Source organism: Zalophus californianus, chromosome 6 (assembly GCF_009762305.2).
Source record: "Zalophus californianus isolate mZalCal1 chromosome 6, mZalCal1.pri.v2, whole genome shotgun sequence".
NCBI classification, from domain to species: Eukaryota; Metazoa; Chordata; class Mammalia; order Carnivora; family Otariidae; genus Zalophus; species Zalophus californianus.
In genome coordinates this window covers 73,807,120-73,829,026 of record NC_045600.1, presented here as the reverse complement: position 1 = coordinate 73,829,026, position 21,907 = coordinate 73,807,120, and the positions used below count along the sequence as shown (strand labels likewise).

At 47.0% G+C, this 21,907-nt stretch overlaps 4 non-coding genes across 4 annotated transcripts; 1 reads left to right on the top strand and 3 right to left on the bottom strand.

Moving 5' to 3' along the window:
* Window positions 1-10,983: 10,983 nt before the first annotated feature.
* On the bottom strand, window positions 10,984-11,055 carry TRNAP-AGG. The gene has a single exon. It is a non-coding gene; the product is annotated as a tRNA-Pro (tRNA).
* An 836-nt stretch (window positions 11,056-11,891) lies between these two features.
* Window positions 11,892-11,973, top strand: TRNAL-AAG. The gene has a single exon. It is a non-coding gene; the product is annotated as a tRNA-Leu (tRNA).
* Window positions 11,974-14,031: 2,058 nt separating this feature from the next.
* TRNAP-AGG lies at window positions 14,032-14,103 on the bottom strand. The gene has a single exon. It is a non-coding gene; the product is annotated as a tRNA-Pro (tRNA).
* A 332-nt stretch (window positions 14,104-14,435) lies between these two features.
* Window positions 14,436-14,508, bottom strand: TRNAT-UGU. The gene has a single exon. It is a non-coding gene; the product is annotated as a tRNA-Thr (tRNA).
* Between the last annotated feature and the right edge of the window lie 7,399 nt (window positions 14,509-21,907).

The window sequence follows — 21,907 nt, the reverse complement described above, 5'->3', positions numbered from 1 at the left end:
TTAGAAGAATACTTTCAAATAACCTAATTTATTATAATTAGCATATTTATTGTTAGAATATATCTTTTGATCCTAAAAGCTCTTAATAGGAAGAGACCTCACCTTCCTCCAAGTATCTTTCTTAATATCCTTTATTATTTTTGTTGGCTTTTGTACAAATTCCCAGGCTATCCATATATTCTAATACACAACTGGTTTTGAAAAACAAAAAAAAAGCAAACCTAAAGAGGTTATTAGCTCCCCAGTGGCAGCTAATGACAGAAAACACGAAGCGACAGTAGTCTGAACGAGAAGGAAGTTTATTTCTCATGCAAAAGAGAGCCCGGGGTAGTTAGTCCTGGATTGGCGAGGTGCTCCAAGGTGCTGGACTTCAGTCCCAGCGCCTGGCTTTTCTGTCCCAGTGCAGACGGCTGCGCTAGCTCTAGCTGTCATGTCGGCATCCCACCACCAGGGGGAAGCAAGGCACCAAAGGGGCATGGCACTGCCTTCTAGGGACACACCCCCCAGTTTCCCACACCATCTCCCATTACGTCTCATTGGCAATAACCTGGCCACCCGGTCACATCCAACCGCAAGGGGCAGTGGCAAACGATGGGTGTATTCTGGGTGAGCATGTGCCTGGCTCAAATTCTGGTGTTCTATGACTAAGGAGGAAGGGGAGAATAAACAGTGGGGGACAACTAGCGGCACTTTGCCTACTTGCCTTCAGGCAAACACGGTTCTGGAAAATGTTAATGAGTGCGCTTCAAGGAAAAAAAGTGTCCTGATCATAAGTTTCAGAAGCATTGTTTATTAAGATTCCTTCCCTTGGAGAATCACGAGATTCACAAAGCATGAGATTCTGAGAGGCTGGACTAATTTCATTTTATTCAGAATTTTACAAACTGATTTGAGCATGGAGCTTCATTTGACTATTAACTGGTTAACACTATTAACATCCAAAGGAACAGAGTTCCATGGAACATCAGTTTGTGAAATGATGCAAGGGACTAGGGGCCACAGATGGCATCTGAGTGGGAACCCAGGAAACAATAAACAAAGGGAACCTAACTTAAATAGTCCCAATTTGTTAGATTTGGGGGATTGTCCTTCCTTTAATATTCATATAAAAATAATCCAAGGGCACCTGGGTGGCTCAGTTGATTAAGCGTCCAACTCTTGATTTCTGCTCAGGTCATGATCTCGGGGTTGTGAGATCGAGTCCTGTGTTGGGCTCTGCGCTGGGCGTGGAGCATGCTTGAGGTTCTCTCTCTCTCTCTCACTCTGCCCCTCCCCCCTCTAAAAAAAAAAAAGAAAAATCCAACCGCATCCCTCACTGCTACTAGAATTTTAGTTCCCTTCCCAAAATGTTTTAGAAGCTCTCTGAGGAGTACTTTTTAAATTTCTTGTCCAAAACGGATCTTCCAGACTTCCTTGCTATTCATCCCTGGCTTCTCATAAGTGCTTCTCCCCGTGGGGCTTCAGCCTCTGGCCTGCTTCACCCTCCTCCCAAAGCCTGGATACAGGCCCGCCCTATGTTCTCTAACACAAGGATATAGGGTTGAGAGAAAAATCTTAACACTAACTCGCATGGACTACTTCCAGCAACCATCAGCAGACCTTCACTAGAACTCCCTTTGAATGTCCCTTTCCTAGGTCATTCCGATATGGGGTTTGCTTAGTCCCTTTATTACCCCTGGTTTATATCTCCTTTTCCTCAAGTCCTGGGGCTCACGCCCCCTATAGTGGTGACCACAGAATTTCCGTGGAGGATGCAGGAGACAGTGATCGTGCCACAAGGAGGCGCTAGCGGCACTCTTCTTGAAGATGCATTTTCTGAGTGCTTCTCCAAAAGCTGAGGAAGCATGACTTGCCCCTATCATAGAATGGGAAAGGACAGTCGTTGCAGAGTGTATTGGGGGAGGGTTAATGACCTCATCACCGGCCCTTAACCACTCCTTGGCCTGCCACTGCCTGGCTCTCACAGATTAAAAAAATACATATGTATATATGTAGTGGAGGGAGATGGCTTCTAAGTGAAATGCATCAGAGTTTCTTGGCTTCTAATTAAAAATACAGAAACCTGGGCCTTACCCCAGACCTACTGAATCAAAGTCTCTGGAGATGAGGCCCTGGAATCTGCATTTGTAATCAGTAGGCCGTCTCTGGTGATTATAATGCACGCGGATGTTTAAGGGTCACCACAATAGATGAGCTCCGAATTGGTAAACAGCACAATTTCTAAGGAGTTTCACCCATCCCACAATAAAACTGACTTTTACATTATAATATGGAATACTCAGTACCCAGACAAAGGGTATGCACTTGCCTCATGTCACATGACTAAAGCAGCTCCTTGGAGTATCTCCCTCCCTGGACAGTGGGAGGACCTGCCCCCAAACGAACCTTGGAGGAGGGAGGATTGGTCTGTATTCCTTAGTTGTGGTGCTCAATTACCTGTGCTCTTTCAGCAAGTCTGAAAGTCATTTCATAGGGGATCATTGAGGTGAACTGGGGTGGTGTGGGTCCACCAGGGAGGGAGGTTCCAGGGCCAGGCAGGAGCGAGGGAGAAGTGCCAATGTGCGTGTGGGTTGGCAGCAGGGCCAGGTGGGGGGGTGGGGGCTGGCAGTGAGGAGCCAGGAAGCTGGGAATGGCTTGCATTGAGGAAGGTCACTTAGGGCAGAAGGGGCTCTCCTCCCCCACCATTCGTGCCCAATTCTCTATCACCCAGCTGCCACCTTCTAGCCCCTCCCTGAAGGTTAAAAGGTTGGAAGTACTTCTAAATTGGGATCTGATTTCTTTCCTCCCTATTCATTTCCAATAAGGAGCCCTCCCAAACCATTTTCGCCTCCTGCCCTGGTGTGGAGAACAGTCAGAGGATAGCTTCCTTGCTTGTTTTTTGCTTTCTTTTTTTTTTTTTTTTAAGATTTTATCCACTTATTTGAGAGAGAGAGAGAGAGGGTGCATGAGCGATGGGGAGGGGCAGAGGTAGAAAAAGAGAAGCAGACTCTTGCTTAGCAGGAAGCCTGATGCAAAGCTCGATCCCAGGACCCAGAGATCATGACCTTAGCTGAAGAAGGCAGACCCCAAACGACTGAGCCACCCAGGTGCCCCGGTTTCTTTCTTCCTTTTCTTTCTTTCTTTCTTTTTCTTTCTTTCTTTCTTTCTTTCTTTCTTTCTTTCTTTCTTTCTTTCTTTCTTTCTTTCTTTCTTTCTTTCTTTCTTTCTTTCTTTCTTTCTTTCTTTCTTTCTTTCTTTTCTTTTCTTTTCTTTTCTTTTCTTTTCTTTCCTTTTCTTTTTCCTTTCCTTTCCTTTCCTTTCCTTTCCTTTCCTTTCCTTTCCTTTCCTTTCCTTTCCTTTCCTTTCCTTTCCTTTCCTTTCCTTTCCTTTCCTTTCCTTTCCTTTCCTTTCCTTTCCTTTCCTTTCCTTTCCTTTTTCTTTCTTTCTTTCAAGATTTTATGTATTTATTAGGGGGGTGGGGAGGGGCAGAGGAAGAGGGAGAGAATCTCAAGCAGACTTCGCACCAATCCTGGAGCTGGACAAGGGGCTCAATCTCATGACCCTGAGATCATGACCTCAGCTGAAGCCAAGAGTCAGTGAATGAGTGAGTTAACCAATGCTTAACTAACTGAGCCACCCAGGCATTCCGATAGGTTTCTTTCTAATCTTGAAAGTGGGCCTCACCTGTGAGGAAATCTATGCTGGCTCCCACAAACTCTCAGGCAGCCAAAGTAAGCCCCTGTATCAGGAAATATCTCTAAGTGCAGTGCAAAGGGCATGGGACCTTACCAACTCCTCCAGAAATCTTTCTTTAAATTAACCCACCTCCATCTCCTCCTTGAGTCTCCTTGAGAAACCCTTCTGCAGGATTCCTGTACGAAATTTAGGCTTAGTGATTGCTGTGTGGGGCTGCAAAAGGTTTATTTGGACTTCTTTCCCACGTGCTGTGGGCTTCTGGAGATTCAGAACAATGAACCTGTTCTCTCTAGCACGCTGCCCGGTACTTCACAGGTGATCAAAAAGTGTTTGCAGAGTGGGTGTGTGAAAGAAAACTCCTAAGATGGAGTCAGACAGGTGAAGGGGCTGGAAAATGGAGCCCGGAACCATTGGGGAAGGAAGCCTGAAGTGTGTCTTCACTCAAGTGGAACCCGAACCTCAGGCCCTGTGCAAACAACATCCTGGAAAACAGCCACACGCCTTGGCCACAAGGCCACAAACACTCTTTTGCAACCATTGCCTGTGATTCTTGAGTCACATTCTAATAGCTCAGCATTTGCAGCTAGCTCCAATCACATTTCATGAAAAACAACTCCTGTAAATTCTCTCTTTCCTCTTTAAATACCCTAACCTCCGGGCGCCTGGATGGCTCAGTCGTTAAGCGTCTGCCTTCAGCTCAGGTCATGATCCCAGGGTCCTGGGATGGAGCCCCGCATCGGGCTCCCTGCTTGGCGGGAGGCCTGCTTCTCCCTCTCCCTCTCCCCCTGCTTGTGTTCCCTCTCTCACTGTGTCTCTGTCAAATAAATAAAAACTTTAAAAAAAAAATAAATAAATACCCTAATCTCCTTTGTCTCTGCAGAGCACACTTTTGGTCCACTCGGTGCCTTCCAGATGGCCATCCCTAAGACCCTAAATAAACATACATTTATTCCGCAGCTTGCGGTTCTGTCTGGTGTTGATCAACAGACGAAAAAGTGAAAGACTTGGGGTCCTCTTCTTCCTCTGTCACAAACTAGCTGTGTGATCTTGGGAAAGTGTGTCACCTCTGAGTCTGAGTTCTCATTTCTCAAGTAGAGGTAGGAGAAAAGAATAAAGGAAGAATTTGACTCCATAAGGTTCCCTTTCTGCTGTCACAAAGTGAGTTTCTGAGCTAAATTTATTTATTTATTTTGAAGATTTTATTTATTTATTTGACAGAGAGAGACACAGTGAGAGAGGGAACACAGGCAGGGGGAGTGGGAGAGGGAGAAGCAGGCCTCCCGCGGAGCAGGGAGCCCGATCCCAGGACCCTGGGATCATGACCTGAGCCGAAGGCAGATGCTTAATGACTGAGCCACCCAGGCGCCCTGAGCTAAATTTAAATGACCCCGATGGCTATTCTCTTCAGTGACAGTTTTCTGGCTACAACTTCTATTCCCCCCCCACACACACACAGAGGGAGTAGAGATGTGGTCTCCACCTCTCAGCCTGGAGTTAGGGTGAGCAGTGGGGAAATGGGGGGCTGGCTCCTGGCCACCAGGCCCAGAAGTGGGGAGGTGGAGCTCTGATTCAGGAATATGGTAGACATGGAGTAACCCTGTGAAATGGCTTAGGAAATTGACATTTTGCTCAAAGGGACACACACCTGCCCAAATCAAGAACACTTATTATTACCCAAAAGGGGGGGCATGAAGCATGAAGCAGCCCTATTCTTGAGGTTTTCATTGGCTACCTTTGGCAACTGCAGAGCAGTTCCCTAGACAAGCTGTTACCCACAGGATTCAGGAGATACCTTTCTAAGCCCCTGGGCCACTTGCCAACTGCCCTCCCACTGGCCTTGTCCAGGTGAGAGCATCAGACTAGAGCTGGTGTGTGTCCAAGAACAAGCTGCTCCTGACTTGGGCAGGCCGTGTTCAGAATCAGATCAGAGGCTCTCAATCTGAGCCTCGCAGTGAAAAGCCCCAAGTTGTGAACAGGGGAGATCCTGTTCTCCCTTGGGGTCAAAGGAAGCCTTTTTTGTTGTGTTTTGTAACTTTATGTGTATCTCTGAAATGACTGCTGCCTGGCCATGGCCCAGGAGAGGTCAGCCTGAAGGTGAGGTTGCCTAAGCCCGTCTTTCTTTCTTTTCTTTTTCTTTTTTAAATTTTATTTAATTTTATTATGTTAGTCACCATACATTACATCATCAGTTTTTGATATAGTGTTCCCTCTAAGCCTGTCTTTCCAACAGCTACTTGGTAGGCCCCCTGTCCATTCAGATTTCCACTTCTGAGAATGCTTTGATCTTAGCATATCTGGCTTCTCATGTGTGTCCCCAGGCCGAGCCCTCCAGCAGCTTCCTTTGAAGGCTCACTGAGGAAGGACCATTAACCCAGCCTTCCCCAGAGCACCTCCAAGGACAGTCAGATCTTTCATACACTCCCCGGCTCTGCTCTCCTCTCCAGGCCAGTTCCATCTCCCCTGAAAATCAGATAAGATTCCCTGAAAGAAGAGGAATGATTGTCCCCTGACCCCACATAATCATTGAGGCCCTAAAGAATCAGGTTCATTTAAAAACACAAACAAACCAGCTCCCTTCTCAATCTCAGCCTCACAGTGCAAAGCCCCAAGTTGTGAACAGGGCCTGGGAGCCCGAAAGCTAGGTTCCTGTCTTGACACTGGCTCCGCCACTAACTAGCTCTGTGGCCCTGAGCCTAATTCCATGGTTCTCACCGACCTCCTCTAATAGTGGCTGGGAACTGGAATGCGTGAGGTGAAAGCAGCTGATCATTTTAGAGTTGGTAAAAGCCATCCAGCCATAACATTTCCTGATGCAGGACTCTGTGCTTTGTAGAAGCTGAAACGGGGCTCCCCCATGGCTTTTTGTCAACCTTATTATACCACAGTAATCTTTTTAAAACACACATCTAGTTCTGGGCCTGTGGTGTGCACCCCCATCCCCACCAAAAATGTGTCAATGGCTTTTCGTAAGTATTAAAATAATGACCACCGTCCTGACCTCTGCCTACCAGACCTTGTATAGAGAGTCTCACCTCAAACCACTCTCTCTATCCCTCCATACACTCCTCCTTCCAGTTCCCTAAACTCACCAAGCTTCCTTCCAACTCAGGGTTCTTTCTTATTGTTATTATTATTTTATTTTTTATTTATTTTTTCATTCGAGACACAGAGATACAGAGAGAGAGAGAGAATATGAGCAGGGGGAGAAGCAGAGGGAGGGGGAGAAGCAGGCCCCCCACTGAGCAGGGAGCCCCATGCGGGGCTAGATCCCAGGACCCTGGGATCATGACCTGAGCCAAAGGCGGACGCTTAACCATCTGAGCCACCCAGGCGCCCCTTATTTTTTTTTTTTTTAAGATTTCTAATTTATTTATTTGACACGGTGAGAGAGGGAACACAAGCAGGGGGAGTGGGAGAGGGAGAAGCAGGCTTCCCGCCGAGCGGGGTGCCTGATATGGGGCTCGATCCCAGGACCCTGGGATCATGACCTGAGCCGGAGGCAGATGCTTAACGACTGAGCCACCCAGGCGTCCCCCAGCTCAAGGTTCTTAACATCTAGTTCTCTCATTATAGAATATTCCTGACTCCCCTCCCTGTCCCCATTCTACCTGGTTAAATCCTGTGGGTCCCTCCTTTCCTCAGACAAGTCTTCCCAGAAACCGCAGAGTAAGTGAACAGCCTCTGTTTTGCTTGCATACTACTCTGTATCTTTTCGTTGTGGCCCTTATCACTGGCACAATAAATTTATTATATTTCCTGGTTTCTAAAATTATCTGGTTGTTTCATGAGGGTAGAAACCACATCTGTCTGGTTCCCCACAGTAATCTCTGTTCCAAGCACAGTACCTGGAATATAATAGATGTTTGACAATGTTCGCTCAATAAATGTTTAGTAAATATTGATTGAGTAGAAGAAGGCAAGAGTGAATGACCTAAAAGATTTTGCTCTTCTAATGCTAGCATCAGAAAGCTATTTGTAAAACTCAGTCATCTTTTCTGATACTTTGGGTAGGACCCTGTAGCACCACACAAACATAAGTTCAGAAAGATCAATGAAAGGAAGGACAAACGTTGGTTCACCTCTAATTACTATTCAAGCCTCAAATCTAAGATTCTCTCTCTGAACAACTCACTTCAGCTGTTAAAGACCAACTCCAGAGTTTTGCTAGCAGTCCTGGCTCAATCTTCTGATTTCCCTCCAGATCCAAGAGATGCCATCCACCTTAATAAATAATTCAGCTTAGGGGCACCTGGGTGACTCAGTTGGTTAGGTCCAACTCTTGATCTCAGCTGAGGTCCTGATCTCAGGGTTGTGAATTCAAGCCCCACTTTGGCTGCACCCCGTGTGGAGCCTACTTAAAAAAAATAGTTCAGCTTAACTGCATGAGCACCATCTCCCGGGATGATAACACAGGTCTCTTCCCTATAAGTTCCGCCTTCATATCATGCACACAGAAGGATCAGCAAAAAGTAGTGGGGTCCCCAGAAATTAGCTTTAATCTACTGTCTCTCCTTTAAGACCCCTACAAAGAAGACCCATGACAGTACCTGTTATGACCACAAGGGGACAGGCAGATTCCAGCTTGCATTCATAGCTCCAGAGAGCAGACACTGCCTGTCCGTGCATGTTTTGTGACCAGCAGAGGTTCTCACCCTCTGTTCCATAAATCCTCCTAGCATGCCAGCAATATTTCCTTAGGACTCATATTCATAGTGATCCCTCATCACAAATGATGGTCAAATGAGGTTGGTGAAGTCCCATTGGTTGTACAACTCCTTCCCTAACCTTAGTTTGCCTCTTCCTCTCTCGTGTCCCTATTGTGGACTTTTGTTCTTCATCTAATCAAATCAAGTATTTGATTTGACACCTTACAGTGTAACCCCCAAATACCATCTGGTTCAGAATTGGCTGAAAGTGATCAAAGCCTAAAGCAGCCCTGTATTTAAGCCGCTCTGCCTGGAGCAGGTTTGCACCAGGAAATCAATGGCACTGGTACCCACTTCACAGCTCCCCAGAGTCTATTTTGTGCCTTCCTGTATGTCCAGCTGGAAGAGCCTTTCAAGGCTTCTTTAAAACATTGATAGGGCATACTGTGGCCCAAAAGGAGAGCTGCCACAGAATATATTCCAGGCATGCCCCCACCCTCAGCCTTTCCCAAAGATGGAACATTCCCCCCACTGCAGGAGCCCTCTCTCCATTCAAGCCCCCAGTACCTCCCTGCTCCTACCTCCCCCGGTGCCACAGGATCAGGCGTTCCTTACCAGCCTGTATAACTTTGTGATTTAAAACAATTCACACAATGCATTAACCAAATATTTATCAAGTATCAGGTGCTAACAACCGTTTCAGCCTCTGAGACGTCAGCAGTAAAAAACCCTACTCTCATGGAGCTGCCGTTCTGGCGGTGGGAGAGGGAGAATTAAGAAAAGCAACAACAGCAGCAGCCAAAGTCAGGTGGCGGTATGTGAAAGAGGGAACTTAGGGAAAGGCAGACAGAGAGCAAAGAGGTGGGTGCTATCTCATGTGGGTGGTCAGAGAAGTCCTCTCTGGTAGGTAATAACATCTGTGCAGGGGTCTTAAAAGCAATGAACTGAGCCATGCAGGCAGGAGGGAGATAAGGCTCAAGACAGAGAGAAGGGCATGTGCAAAGGCCCTGAGGTGGGAATTTCTGAGGCACACTAGGGGCTAATGTCGTTGGAATGCTGCCACCTGGAAGGAGTAAGCTGTAGGAGATGAGGTCAGTGAAGTGAGGGGAGTCCAAGAAGCGGCAAAATCACGTAGAGATTTTTTAAGCCATGACAAGGAGCTTTGATTTTATGCTGAATGAAATGAAGATGCACAGAGGGTTTTAGGCAGAGCAGTGACCAGCTCTGACCTAGGTTTCAACGAGATTGTTCTGTTGAGAATGGCCTGAAGGGGCACAAGGGCCAGCCAGAGACCTGAAAGGGGCCACTGCAATAGCACAGGTGACAGTTGGTGACAGCTTAAGCTACGGCGGGGGTGGCGCAGGTGATAAGTGTTTAGATTCTGGAAAGATTCTAACTGTACAGCCAACATCGTATGGTAAAGGATTGAATGTGGGTTGTGAGAGAGGGCTAATGGATGATTCCAAGATTATTTTGCAGTTCCTCCAAATATTGAAGAGGTACCAGAAGTTAAATACTCAACAGCATAGCTAAGAGTGAGGTGAAAAATACCTGTGGTTTCTAGCTCTCATTTGTCAGGTGAGTCAGGGCACATCTAACTGAAATAGGAGGATGTGAGCACTGAATACCCGGCAGTTAGGGAGTGGGGGGAAGGCGTGATGCTAGGGTCTAGTCCTTTCTAGAAGGACTGAAAGCCAGGCACATTTCCACTGGTCCCCCCTCAAACCAAGCATGCTGACCCACTGGGCCGCCTCTTTTCTTTTGGAGTTTCCTGCTCTTAGCACTCTGTTTCTGTGGCCTGGGAAAGAAAGGAGGGTCACAGAGAAACTAAGTTTGGCACATGGTTACACCCAGAACTAAACTTATCCAGATGAAGTCCCAGCTGGAAGGGGGTGATTCTGAGGAGGGTGGATGGGATGCAGGATACCTAGAGTTACTGGGGTCCTGGGCACAGTGTCCAGCTGTGGCCTGGAGAGCAACTGTGTGGCAGCTGTAGCTCCCAGACCAACCCTAATTATAGCTGGGGAGCTTTTAATAAATAACCATGCCAAGGGCCTATCCTCACAAAATCCAATTTAATTGGTTTGGGGTTGGATCCCAAACCAGTGAATGATTAAAAAGCTCCACAGGTGAGTCTAATAGGGCGGCAGGCCTGAGCATCCTGGTTAGAAGTTCATCCCGCGGTGCTACAGCACCTGAGACTCCCCGACGCCCACAGGCACAAGGTCCCCGGAATGTTAGGCCTGAAGGAGTGAGGGAGCCCAGGTTTTATGTGACAAGACATCTTGCCGCATTTGCTGACCCTCGGAGGTCCTAGCACCCAAAGAAGGGCCCCCATGATTGCAGTGGAGGAAAACTGAGGGTTATGCAAAATTATTGATATAAAACACCCCTCACCCAGTCCCGAATGAATGATTTTTGGATAACAAAAAAAGCTGAAGAGAAATGATGGTCGATTTTAGAAATAGTGATTTTGTAAAAGAAATGCTATATAAGTTATATGTAAAAGCATCTGGTATTCATCCTGATTTAGTAATACCAAGAGCACTTGTCTGAAGATTAAGTATATAAATCTGAACTAGTGGAGCATACGCTGGTGTCCATTCAGTAACATTACACAAGGTACTCCCTGAAGTCTGATGGTGACAAGAGGAGAAAAACAGGGCTCGTCCGGGATTTGAACCCGGGACCTCTCGCACCCTAAGCGAGAATCATACCCCTAGACCAACGAGCCGCACATAACTATTTCTACATTTCCAAAGTTTAGTAAGGAAAATTTTAGCCACGTCCACAGTTGGCTGGAAAGTCCCCTTTTTGCAACTGTGGGCATAGAGTGACGTCTAGTGGATGAACCAATCACTGCAGGCTCCCTCGCCCCAATTCCGGAAGGCGGTGCCCCTAGACTACAGATCTGTTTCGGGAAACACCCCGCATCAACGAGAATAATTCCCGCACGTTTTCGCTTGGGAGGGAGCCAGAGATGCTGCGGGAGTGGTGGGAGGCCCTCGCCTCAGGGATGGTCACGGGCTGCGGGGCGGCCCCGGGGGCGTGCGGAGGGGAGCACGCGCCTCGCCGGGGGGGGCGTGGAGCCTCCCGCTCCTCCCGGCCTCGGCACCCTGCTGACCGCTCCCGGGCTCGGCCAGCCTCGGGCGTCTCTGGCCCGGCCTTAGGCTCCACGGGACGCGCCTTCCGGGCGTCTCCGGCCGGCCCCGGACTCGGCATCGGTGGCGGAGCGACAGCTCCCGCCGCGTGACGCCCTCCGTGGGGGGGCCCGCGAGACCGGAGAGGGCCCCGACTCTCCCGGGGGACCCGCCTGTGCCCGGCCTCGGGCAGGCGCTCCGAACACCTAGACCTCGCGGAGGTTATCCTGTCTCGGGACGGGCCGAGCGGTACGGCTCTTTCCACCAATCTCAAATACTGCGCCGTGAAAGAAGAAAGCCAAACAAACCAGGAAGGAATGCAAAAAAAGAAGAACCCGGGCAAACTGCAAACAGGTGAACCATGGAGTGGAGGGCGGGAGCGGGGAAGAGGTAAAGGGTAGAGAATGTGTCTCGGCGTTTATGATTGTCAGGTAGCGTGGCCGAGCGGTCTAAGGCGCTGGATTAAGGCTCCAGTCTCTTCGGGGGCGTGGGTTCGAATCCCACCGCTGCCAACTGGTGTTTTTTTTGAAACAGTTTGTGACAGCGATGATTGCCTTGGTGTAGCCACGTTAGAGCAGTGAATCTCTTCGCTTCCTTTCGCGCGCCCAACCGCTTTCTCTAGTTGGTGGGATTCTGGGTGTGCACTGTTTTGCAACTTTTCATATTTTTTAGCCTTTCAAATCTCAGAGTTCTTATTAAAGACCATAATACCATCGCAAGGTTATAATGATGCCTTTGAACCCATGGTTTCCCAGAGGTAAAGTACTAGTCCTTTAATATCATCAACCTATAACCTTTGCTTTGCCTTTCTTCACTCAACCGAAGAGCAAAGTTGGATCTCTTGTTTTGTTATTGACACTCTTCAACCGTTGAGAAGTACAGAAAAGATGAATAAAACATAATGCCTGCGCACAAGGGAAGCCCACTGACCAAACTGGAAGAGTAAGCCATACCATCGCAAAAGACATCATCAAGCAGAAGAGAAATGCCCTCTAAGGAAGGCAATGCAGTGATGTGGGGAGGATGCTGAGGGGCCAGCTCTGCACTTAGAAAACCAGAGCTGCAGTTCTCACATTACTAGCTGTGTGGCCTTAGGCAGGTGGCTTATGTTCTCTGTGCCTCAGCTTCCTGACATGTAAAGTGGAGATTATTACACTGTGTACCTCATGGAAAGTTCATGAAAATTAGTTCATACATGTAAGGTGCTTAGCGCAGTGTCTGGTGGTCAAAAAATGTTAAGTGTTTCCATTGCTTAAATACATATTTTGCCACATTTAAGACTACAGGACCTACCCTTTCTTTTCTCCCATCTGGGTTGAAACTCCACTACAGATTAGATGAGAAAAGATCAAACATTGTCTCCAGAAAGCCTCAGGGAGCAAAGAAGTCTATATGAAAGTCTTATTATTTATCAATACAGACATTTGTAATTCTCATGTCTGCAGATAAGCAATTTGGTAGTTTCTGAAAAGAAACCTGGGCCCAAGTGGAGAGATGATCAAGTTAGGCTTTCCATTTTTAATTTAAGCCCATAGCCATTGTTCCTATCCTTTGGGAAGATTTTAATATGAGTCTACAGAAGCCAGAAATAAGTGTTGTTTAATTGTGGCTTCTGGAGGCCAGCAGGTATGTCCAGGAATATGGCAACATTCATTCATTCATTCATTCATTCACACATTAATCACCCACTACATACCATATACAGTGCTAAGTGCTTAGGACACAGCCGCAAACATAATAAAATCTTTGGCCTTCTGGAGCTTAAATCGTAATAGGGGGAAAAGAGAAGAAAAAAAAAACAAACGTAAGTGCTGTAAAGAAAATAATGTAGGGAATAGTGACAATTGGGGGCTATTCTGGAAAGGGTGATCAAGGAAGTTGTCTCTAAAGAGGTGACATTTGAGCATAGGAGGAATTAAAGAGGAAGTTAAACAAATATCTGAGGAAATTATATTCCAAGAAGAGGAAACAGCAAGTGAAAGGTCCAGAACAGGAAACAGGGGCCGTGTATTTGAGAAAGAGTCAGAAGGTCAGTGTAGCCAGAACAGAATGAGTGAGAAGAAGGGAGGGAGGGAGGAAGGAAAAGAAAAAAAGAAAGACACTGCTATGTGACCACACCTAAAAATTCTTTTAAAGGCTAACGCATCATGCATTTGTAGAACGGTGACAATGTCAGCATGCATCAGCCCCAGTTCCTTCGCAGGAAAGAAAACAGCTCCGTATATTTGGTACTATATAAAGTTTCCAAGAAATTTCCCATACACTATTTTATGTGACTGACCGAGATCCCTGGAGTCAGGCAGGGGAAGGCAAAGCGCTACCATTCCCATTTCGCGACGGAGGCACTCAGAGGCGGTAGAATGATCTGCTCTCCGACCCGCCCGCCCGTCGGGCCAGGAGAGTGAGGAAGCACTTGGTCAGGCAGAAATCAAAGGCCAGCTCGCGGCTGTGTCTACTTTGCTATTTCACAACAGTCAGGAAGCCTTCCGTTGCAACTTTCTAAAGCAGAGTAGAGAGAACAAAATGCAATGACTGAAATACTGTGAACAAGTGAATCGAGGCAAAAACGTGGGCTCGTCCGGGATTTGAACCCGGGACCTCTCGCACCCTAAGCGAGAATCATACCCCTAGACCAACGAGCCATCCTACAAGCAATTTTTAACTCTGCCTCAAGGCTCGTTCCCGTCGCTAGGCGTTTCCAGAAAAACTGTATTCGAGTGCCTTCTGTCGGAAGGAATGCGTGCTTGTTTACCCAGAAAGCCTAAGCCTCACGCTACAGAAATCCTTTATCAGCTGCCATGGTGGACCCAGAACCCGAGAACAGCAGGGGAAGTAGATCGGGCACTGCCTGAACGTTTCCGCAGGCGCTGCGGAAGACCTGGGATGTTCTGTGGCCTTGGAACCCTCCCTCTGACCGTCCTGCCGGCCTATCCCCTCAGGCGTCTGAAACGAGATTCGGAGAAAAAAGGACTACAGGCCCCAGCGAGATTTGAACTCGCGACCCCTGGTTTACAAGACCAGTGCTCTAACCCCTGAGCTATGGAGCCCTTTCCTTCCCGGTACTTCTCTACCTCTGATCTTATACAAGCATATAGTAAAGCCAGCATCTGGGAAGCATTAAATAGAACTTGTTTGACCCGAGCAAAAATCCAAGATATTCTCCCACAAAATTAGATTTTCTTCATGTTTTGTCAACGCTTCTAAAAGACTCCGTTTTGAGTACAGCCACTACCAGGCTGTCTTGTCGTCTCTCATCTTGATGCTCTCCTGGGACATTGCCTCCTGTGCCTCTGGTGCCCAGAAAGGATGCAGATACAGGAATTCCAGACATTTGGGCACACGGGAGACCCACCTGAGAAATAAGAGGCGCATAGAGAGGGTGTCTGATGGACAGATTACGAACTCCGTTCACTTGCTATTGTGGTAAAATCTGGGGAAGGTGAAAAGAGATTTACCACGGTTTTGTCCTTTCTGAATCCAGAGCCCCAAACCTGAACTTTGTATTTTGGAATTAATGCCTCCCTCACAAAGGTTGAGGGGTAGGATCAAGTAGGGAAAAAGGGTAATGGGGAGAAAGAGTTTAATCCTTCTTTAAAGACATATACAGATTTATATACATCTTTGGTATGAAAATAATATAGTTTTTAAAAAAGGATTTTCACTTTTTGAAAACCTTGTTTATGTAACTAGTAAACAGGAACTAAAAATTGATTAAGAAAGATCTTGTACTTTTTTCTTACTGCAAATACAATCATAGATGAGAACACTGGGGAAAAAAGCGCTCCTTCATGCAACCCCAAGGAGTGAACCAATTCTGTTTAGTAAGATTTAGACTCTCTGCCCACCTGCTCTTGTACCCACTATTTTTTAACGTTTTCATTTGTCCACGATCTTAAAGTTTATAAGAAATCTGTAAGCCTGTGATTCATTGTGTTAGAGTAGGTGGTTAGTTAGGTTCTAACAGAATGCCTGGGAGGTCGGCAAAGATGAAATCATGGCCAGCTGTCAGTCAGAGGCCTGTCCCTGCAGGGGGGCCACCAAACCTCTGGGGCCCAAGATGGTGGAGGCCAAGACAGGAAACCCCTAAGCCAGTTAGAAAGAAAAAGTGGGAAACCCTGCTCCTCACCCCAACTAATGAATATTCCTCCCCCTGGTTTACAACTGCAGGCAGAACACAGAAACCCAAACCCCAGGGACGCAGTGCTCTTCTTGATCTCACTCTTGAGCTCGCCTGCGCACGTATTTCGAGCGCGTGTTTTGCCTGAATAAACTTTCTTGCTTGTGCTGCCCTCTCGCCTGCTGTGTTGCGTGTTTGTCCTTGAATTATTTCCCATAACAAGACCAAGAACCTTCCACAGCTTCTTTGGTTCTGGCTGGGTTGAGGCCCCAGGGCCCTGGGTCTCCACAGTGTAGAGGCTGCTTTCAGGCAGCAGGCTTGAGCAATGGAAACTTGATCGAGGTAAAAGGGTCCCTGATAACCCCTGGCTGAATACAGACAAGCCCATGAGGTGACCCACATCAGAATACCCATAAGCCCTCACTGACCAAAGGGCTACTTACAACCAGGCACAGTTATCAAAAAAGGGGAAAGTCCATACATTCCGCATACCTCCTCACCTTCCCCCTTTAAACACAGCTGCCCACTACTCCCTCCTTGCTGTCTGTGTCCTTTGCTCTCCTACCTGCAGCTGTCTTAAGGTGTATTCGAGAAACTTCTATCTCCTTTGTTCTGCTTCAAGTGAATTCTCTCATCTCAGGCACCATTGACTTCCACCATATCATCATCACCCCACATGTGGGGGCCCCCATCCGATAGGGAGAGATACCGCATGCAGTTCACCTGGCAACCACTGTGTCCTTTAATTTTCACTGTCAATATTAAACATGATGCTGCCGAACTTACAAATTTTTAAGGAAGAGAAATCTCTAGATAGGCAAAATCAGGCATTTATGGCAGGGATTTTTGGTTCAGGGATGAGTCATGGAGAGGCCTCACAATGTTGCCCTAAGATAAGATGAACATATCCAACTGTTCAGGGCCAAAATGGTGATAGGATCTTCTGTGGCCTGACAAGGGCTGTTCCTCCCAATGCTCCCATGGTACTCAAACCTCAGTCTTTCTCTACCCAACAATATCCTCATCTGTAAGAGAACTGCAAGGCTTTGCTCCCACCCCCCCGCCCCCGACAAATAAATAAAATCTTAAAAAAAAAAAAAGGGCTTTGAACTGACTGCTCGGCTCTGGAGAATCCAGAATCGGTTGCTGTAACCCATTTGCCTACACAAAGCATTTTACTACTGGAAAGTTCCAAGGTAATCAGCATGGTCATCCCTTTGGACCTAAAGACAGGTGTCATAATTCTTAAGGAACTGGCAGGGTGCTTGACTTTTTCTCTGGGGCAGGAAAATCAAACCAAAACAAATGTTGACTCATAGGTGGAGTGTTGTGTTGGTGTGTGTAGACACTGAGTGTGTAGTGTAGTGGTTAGAAAACACCTGGGTCAGTTATTTAACCTTGCAGAGAAGAAGGATCCTTGTTTTGGAAATGAGGGCTCATTACTCTCATCACTGTTATTACCATCTTTATTATTGTCCTTTTATTCAGAGACACTGGCCTTACACAAAATTGCTAACCCATCAAAACTGTCCCCCCCAGCAGCTTTCTCCTCCCCTCCCTGCTCGCTGTTTCTCCTCCTCTCTTATTCTCCTGTTGCATTCTTGGCTCCTCTTACCCTTTCCTAGACTCTGTTTCCTCATTCTCATCCTGCCACAACTCAGCAAGCTCACTTCTCTTCCCCGTATGGATTGATTTCTTCCCTATAACCATAGACTGCTAGTCACACATCTAAAAGGAATTTAAAATGCTCAAAGGAGCATTCCAGGAGGAGAAGCCAGGGCAATACCCATGGGCATGATGTGTTTTTTTGTTTGTTTGTTTTGTTTTGTCTCTCCTTCACAGAGATCATCTTCAGGGTCAGGTCCTCACTCTTCTCACAGGATAAATAAACTTTTGCTCAATAGACCCTAGCTACATAAGGTCTATTTCCTACCCCTGAAGTTTGTCTCAGGACCTTACATCAATCTTTCTCATTCTTCCAGCCATGCAGCTGCCCTCAGCTCACTAGGGTTGGCCTGACTCAGGAGGTTCCAAGAGTACATTCCACTAGCCTGTTCCAGAGAACAACATCCAAAAGGCAAGGTTCAGAGTGCTCTGGCCAGTTAGAAGTTCTTGACTTCTAACTTGACCCCTACTAGTGATCTTAGGATTGTTTTTAATTACTTTTTTCTTTATTTGTCTGTATTTCTTCCATTTTTCCCTCAACTTTTTATTTTGCAAAATTTAAACTCTAGAGTGGAAATAAATGAAGACCAACGAAATGTCAAGCAAAGGCTATTTGTTCAGAGCTTGCTATCCCAAGGAAGTCAGCTGTAGTCACTTGAGTTTTGGCAGAGACTCAAAGGCAGACGGAAAAGTGAGAAAGCTTTACAGTGGAAAAAAAGGAAGGCTTCAGGTGTGCCTTGATTGTAGGCTGTTGGCATGGGGAAGCTGTAGACAGTCTGTCTAGAAGCAAGGTGTCCTTTGTGATCGGTTAGGGGTGCATATTTGGCTTTCCCCGGTTGGTTCTAAGTTGGAAGCAAGGAAAGTTTTAGGAAAGCTGTCAGTTACTAATCAAATCTTGGCCGCTTGGGACTGATTATTACAGGATTATTGCTTGGCTTCCTGGATTGTTACTAGAGACAGTGGTCTGAGTTCCTATAGGTCTGACTTAAAGATAATAGGCTGGTTTCCTGAGCTGATGAACATTGTAAGGGAAAAATACAAATTAAAAATAAGAGGCTTGATTCTTCCTGTTGAAAATGAGGGAAGTGATTACCCTCCTCTCCTTTTCCTTTGAACATTTACTTTAGAAAACTTGCAAGTATAAACATATCACAGTACTTTGCATTACTGTAATGAATGATGTAATTAACATGTGAGACCATAAAGGAACTAAATATTTAAGTAAGGTCTCAATAAAATGCCGAGAGGACTATCTGCTACATTCATTGAAAGGAACATATTATTTGCTAGTATTTAATTTAATTTATTTTATTTAAAGATTTTTATTTATTTATTTGACAGAGAGAGAGGGAACACAAGCAGGGGGTAGTGGAGAGAGAGGCAGGCCTCTCGCTGAGCAGGGAGACCCACGTGGGGCTCGATCCTAGGACTCTGGGATCATGATCTGAGCTGAAGGCAGACACTTAACGACTGAGCCACCCAGGTGCCCCTAGTATTTAATTTTAGCAAGATATTTACAGCACATGCAAAAGGGGGCCACAGGCCAATACCTGGATGGCTCTCTATTGGAGCTAGGGAAAGAACTTTACATTGCAGTGTAATGCAAGTCTTCTACTGATCCAGAAGGATTCTGGTGGGAATTTTCAAATGCCCTAAAACTGAGCATACAGCATTTGATACACAGATTGGAACATAAAGTACTTCTCAAAATTTTCTAACCTTTGATGAACTAGTTAAGACTCCAATTCAAGAGGCCTGAGGTCCTGCATTTCTAATAAGTTACCAGGAGATGTTGATGCTGCTGGTGCCTGTGGACCACACTATGAGTATCAGGGTCTTGAATTTCCTGCTTGTATATAAATTTCCATCAGCTGGACTATTAGCAAGGTAAAGATAGCAGAAAATTCAAGGTTAAACTCTCCAGCAGTATTGCAGAATGCTAGGGCCTAGAATACTAACATTCTATGCTGAAGAGGGAAGGGATAACCATGTGCCAGACAAACATCGCATTTATCTGTATCAGGCATCTTTCCAAAAGGGTGCTTATCTACTTGCTTCAGATACAGGACAATAAAGTGGGTGGCAAAGTTGGTACCCCACTGGGAAAGCTGAGACACCTGGCTTGTGAGTCTCTGAGCATTTCTTATTTGAACTGTACAGTCCAACATAGGATCCATTTCTTGAGGGGAACAGACCAAGGCTCCTGCCTCCACTGAAGGATCCAGTGAGTTCAAGATAAGCACGAGTCCTCAAGCACTATGCAGTGATTGAATCGGGGAAGCCATGCACACTGGGTAGTAAAGGAACTTTAGTCAGGTACAGGAGAGTGCAGTACTTTCTCTCCTGATTAGAAAGTGCTTTCAGACTTGTCCGTTGGGATGCCAAACATGCAGTGTCCCAGGATCAAAGGGAGCTCTGCTGTAATGACCAGGTTCTTTCCTGTTGACTGGTTCTTTTTATGGCCCTATCAAGAAGGTGACTTCCATCTTATGAGAATCTCTGTTGTTGTTGTTTTAGGTTAAAACATAGTCACCGTGGTTTATTCAAATGTGTATGTGCCCTAACATACACAGACACAAGTATGCCTGTGCAATCACAACTGGAGATCTCATCAAAAGTGTCAATAAAACCTTCCCAAGACCTATCCATAGACTCTGAGTTTCACATCTGGCTGAGTAGGAGGCAAAATAGCTCAACTGATATTTTAATTAAAAATTTTTTTTATTATTAGTTTAAGTAGGTTCCATGCCCAGCCTGGGACTTGAACTCACCACCCTGAGATCAAGGGTCTCATGCTGCACCCGCTAAGCCAGCCAGGCCCCCTCCACTGATATTTTAAATATTTGTTCTCTCCCTTCCCATTTCCTCCCCACTTCTTTCAAGAAATAAAAAGCCCCAGGTTTTTTTCTCCCTTCCGGACTGATGCTTCCTTATCTTACTGCGGTGGTTACACATAACTTCTAGGTTCTCTCCAACTTGAGATTAACGCCAGTCTTCCCACATTGGTCTTTCCAAAGTGGCAAAGACTTCTGTATACTGCTGAAGGCAGTTAGCTCACACTCGCTTTTTTCTGTGGATTCTGAAACACAAAGTGAAATTTCTTAGAAGTCGTACCCTTCAGCCAAAAGGGCCGTCTACAGTTATTTGAATCCCTCCGCCTCCAGAGTGTAAGGCGCAGAAGCCACACCTTTGACCATTCCAATAGACTGGATGGTGCCCACTGGCCTTCCTTGCTGACAGCCTCCAAGCCTGCGCCTGGCTCCTGACTCTGGAAGCTTCTGGAAAGAAGAACTTCGTTGGAGCCTAAGGGTGGACACTCATGTCTGCCCAGGTTGCTCAGAGTGCCCATGAACTAGAACTAGAGAGAGGAAAGCAGAAGGCAAAAAGGCGGCACTTAATATGTTGTCTGCAAGGAGGGATCAGGTGCGGTAGGGGTGGAGGTGGCAAGGTGCAGGGAGTTTGGCCCAGCAGGCGGCGGGCCTGACGGGGATGGGGTGCTGATGCGGCGCCCAAGAAGACCCCGCCTCCGACCCGGGTCGGTCCAGGCCCTTTCCTTCGCTGGGCCTTATCCTGGCTCCACTTCCGCGCCTCGGTCTACAGCCACCAGATGCTCCCTGAGCCCTATTTCCAAGCAGCTTTTCTAGAACTTCTTTTCTGTTCGTCGCCCCCTCCCGTGGCAGCGAGGACGGGAGCTAGCAGGACCTTCGCCCCGTGAAGAGCCAGTGAAGAACAACTTTTTCTTTCTCCGCGCACCCCCAGCCCCCGACCCTCAGGCCAACAGAACTTGAGGAAAGACCTCAGAGAGCCCTCAGGCAAGGAGAGGCAGGAGACGGGAGACGGGGAGGAGGGGCCTGAAGGGTTTGGAAACTTCAAGAGTTTGGAAACTGGACTCCTGGGAGAATTTCTGGTTCCAGAGACCCAGAAATGGCCAACCAGAAACAGCAAAAAAAGAATATCGATAAGGGAGAATCCAGGGCTTTGAGCCGAGTAGAGTTCATGGACAGGTAGAGATCCCACTTTGGGTTCAGGAGACCGCAGGTATCACTCATGAAACTTTTTCCTAGCTTTCCCTCTGCTCCTTCCAAAAGAAATCGCATGGAGCTAGTGGCGTCTGGACCCAAGGGAAGCGCGGAACCCATCCCTTTCTGGGCTGGGGACGCTCCTGGAATGCAACATCCCTTGCGGGGCCGGGGGGGGGGGTCACTTTGGTCCATGTCTAAGGGAAATGGTTCGGGAACTACAGCAGTGCGATGGTTACTGACCAAGAAGGCCGCAACTAGACCCAGTCTCTCCATTCTGACTGAACCTGCAGGACGAGCGGACCAAGGAGTTCCCCTGGAACGCGGTGGCAGGCTGGCCAGATCTGTGAGCGAAAGGGCCCCTCCTGCTGGATCTGAACTCCGACCTCATTCACACTAAGACTCAGCCAGGACCAAGGACTTCAGAGCAAGGAGCTCCTTATTCAGTCTTCTCTAATGACCTGTAATAAGTCGCCCGCAGGATTTTTTTTTTTTTTTCTGCGTCTTATTGCCTAGATTAAAGAAAAGGTAGAAATCTTCCAAGGACATTCACACTGATATTCGGTGACTACCTTGTGGCTCACTTCCCAGGCGTGTGAGAATACGATGATTCCTCCTTTCCTGTGTTTGCTCAGATCCCTAGGG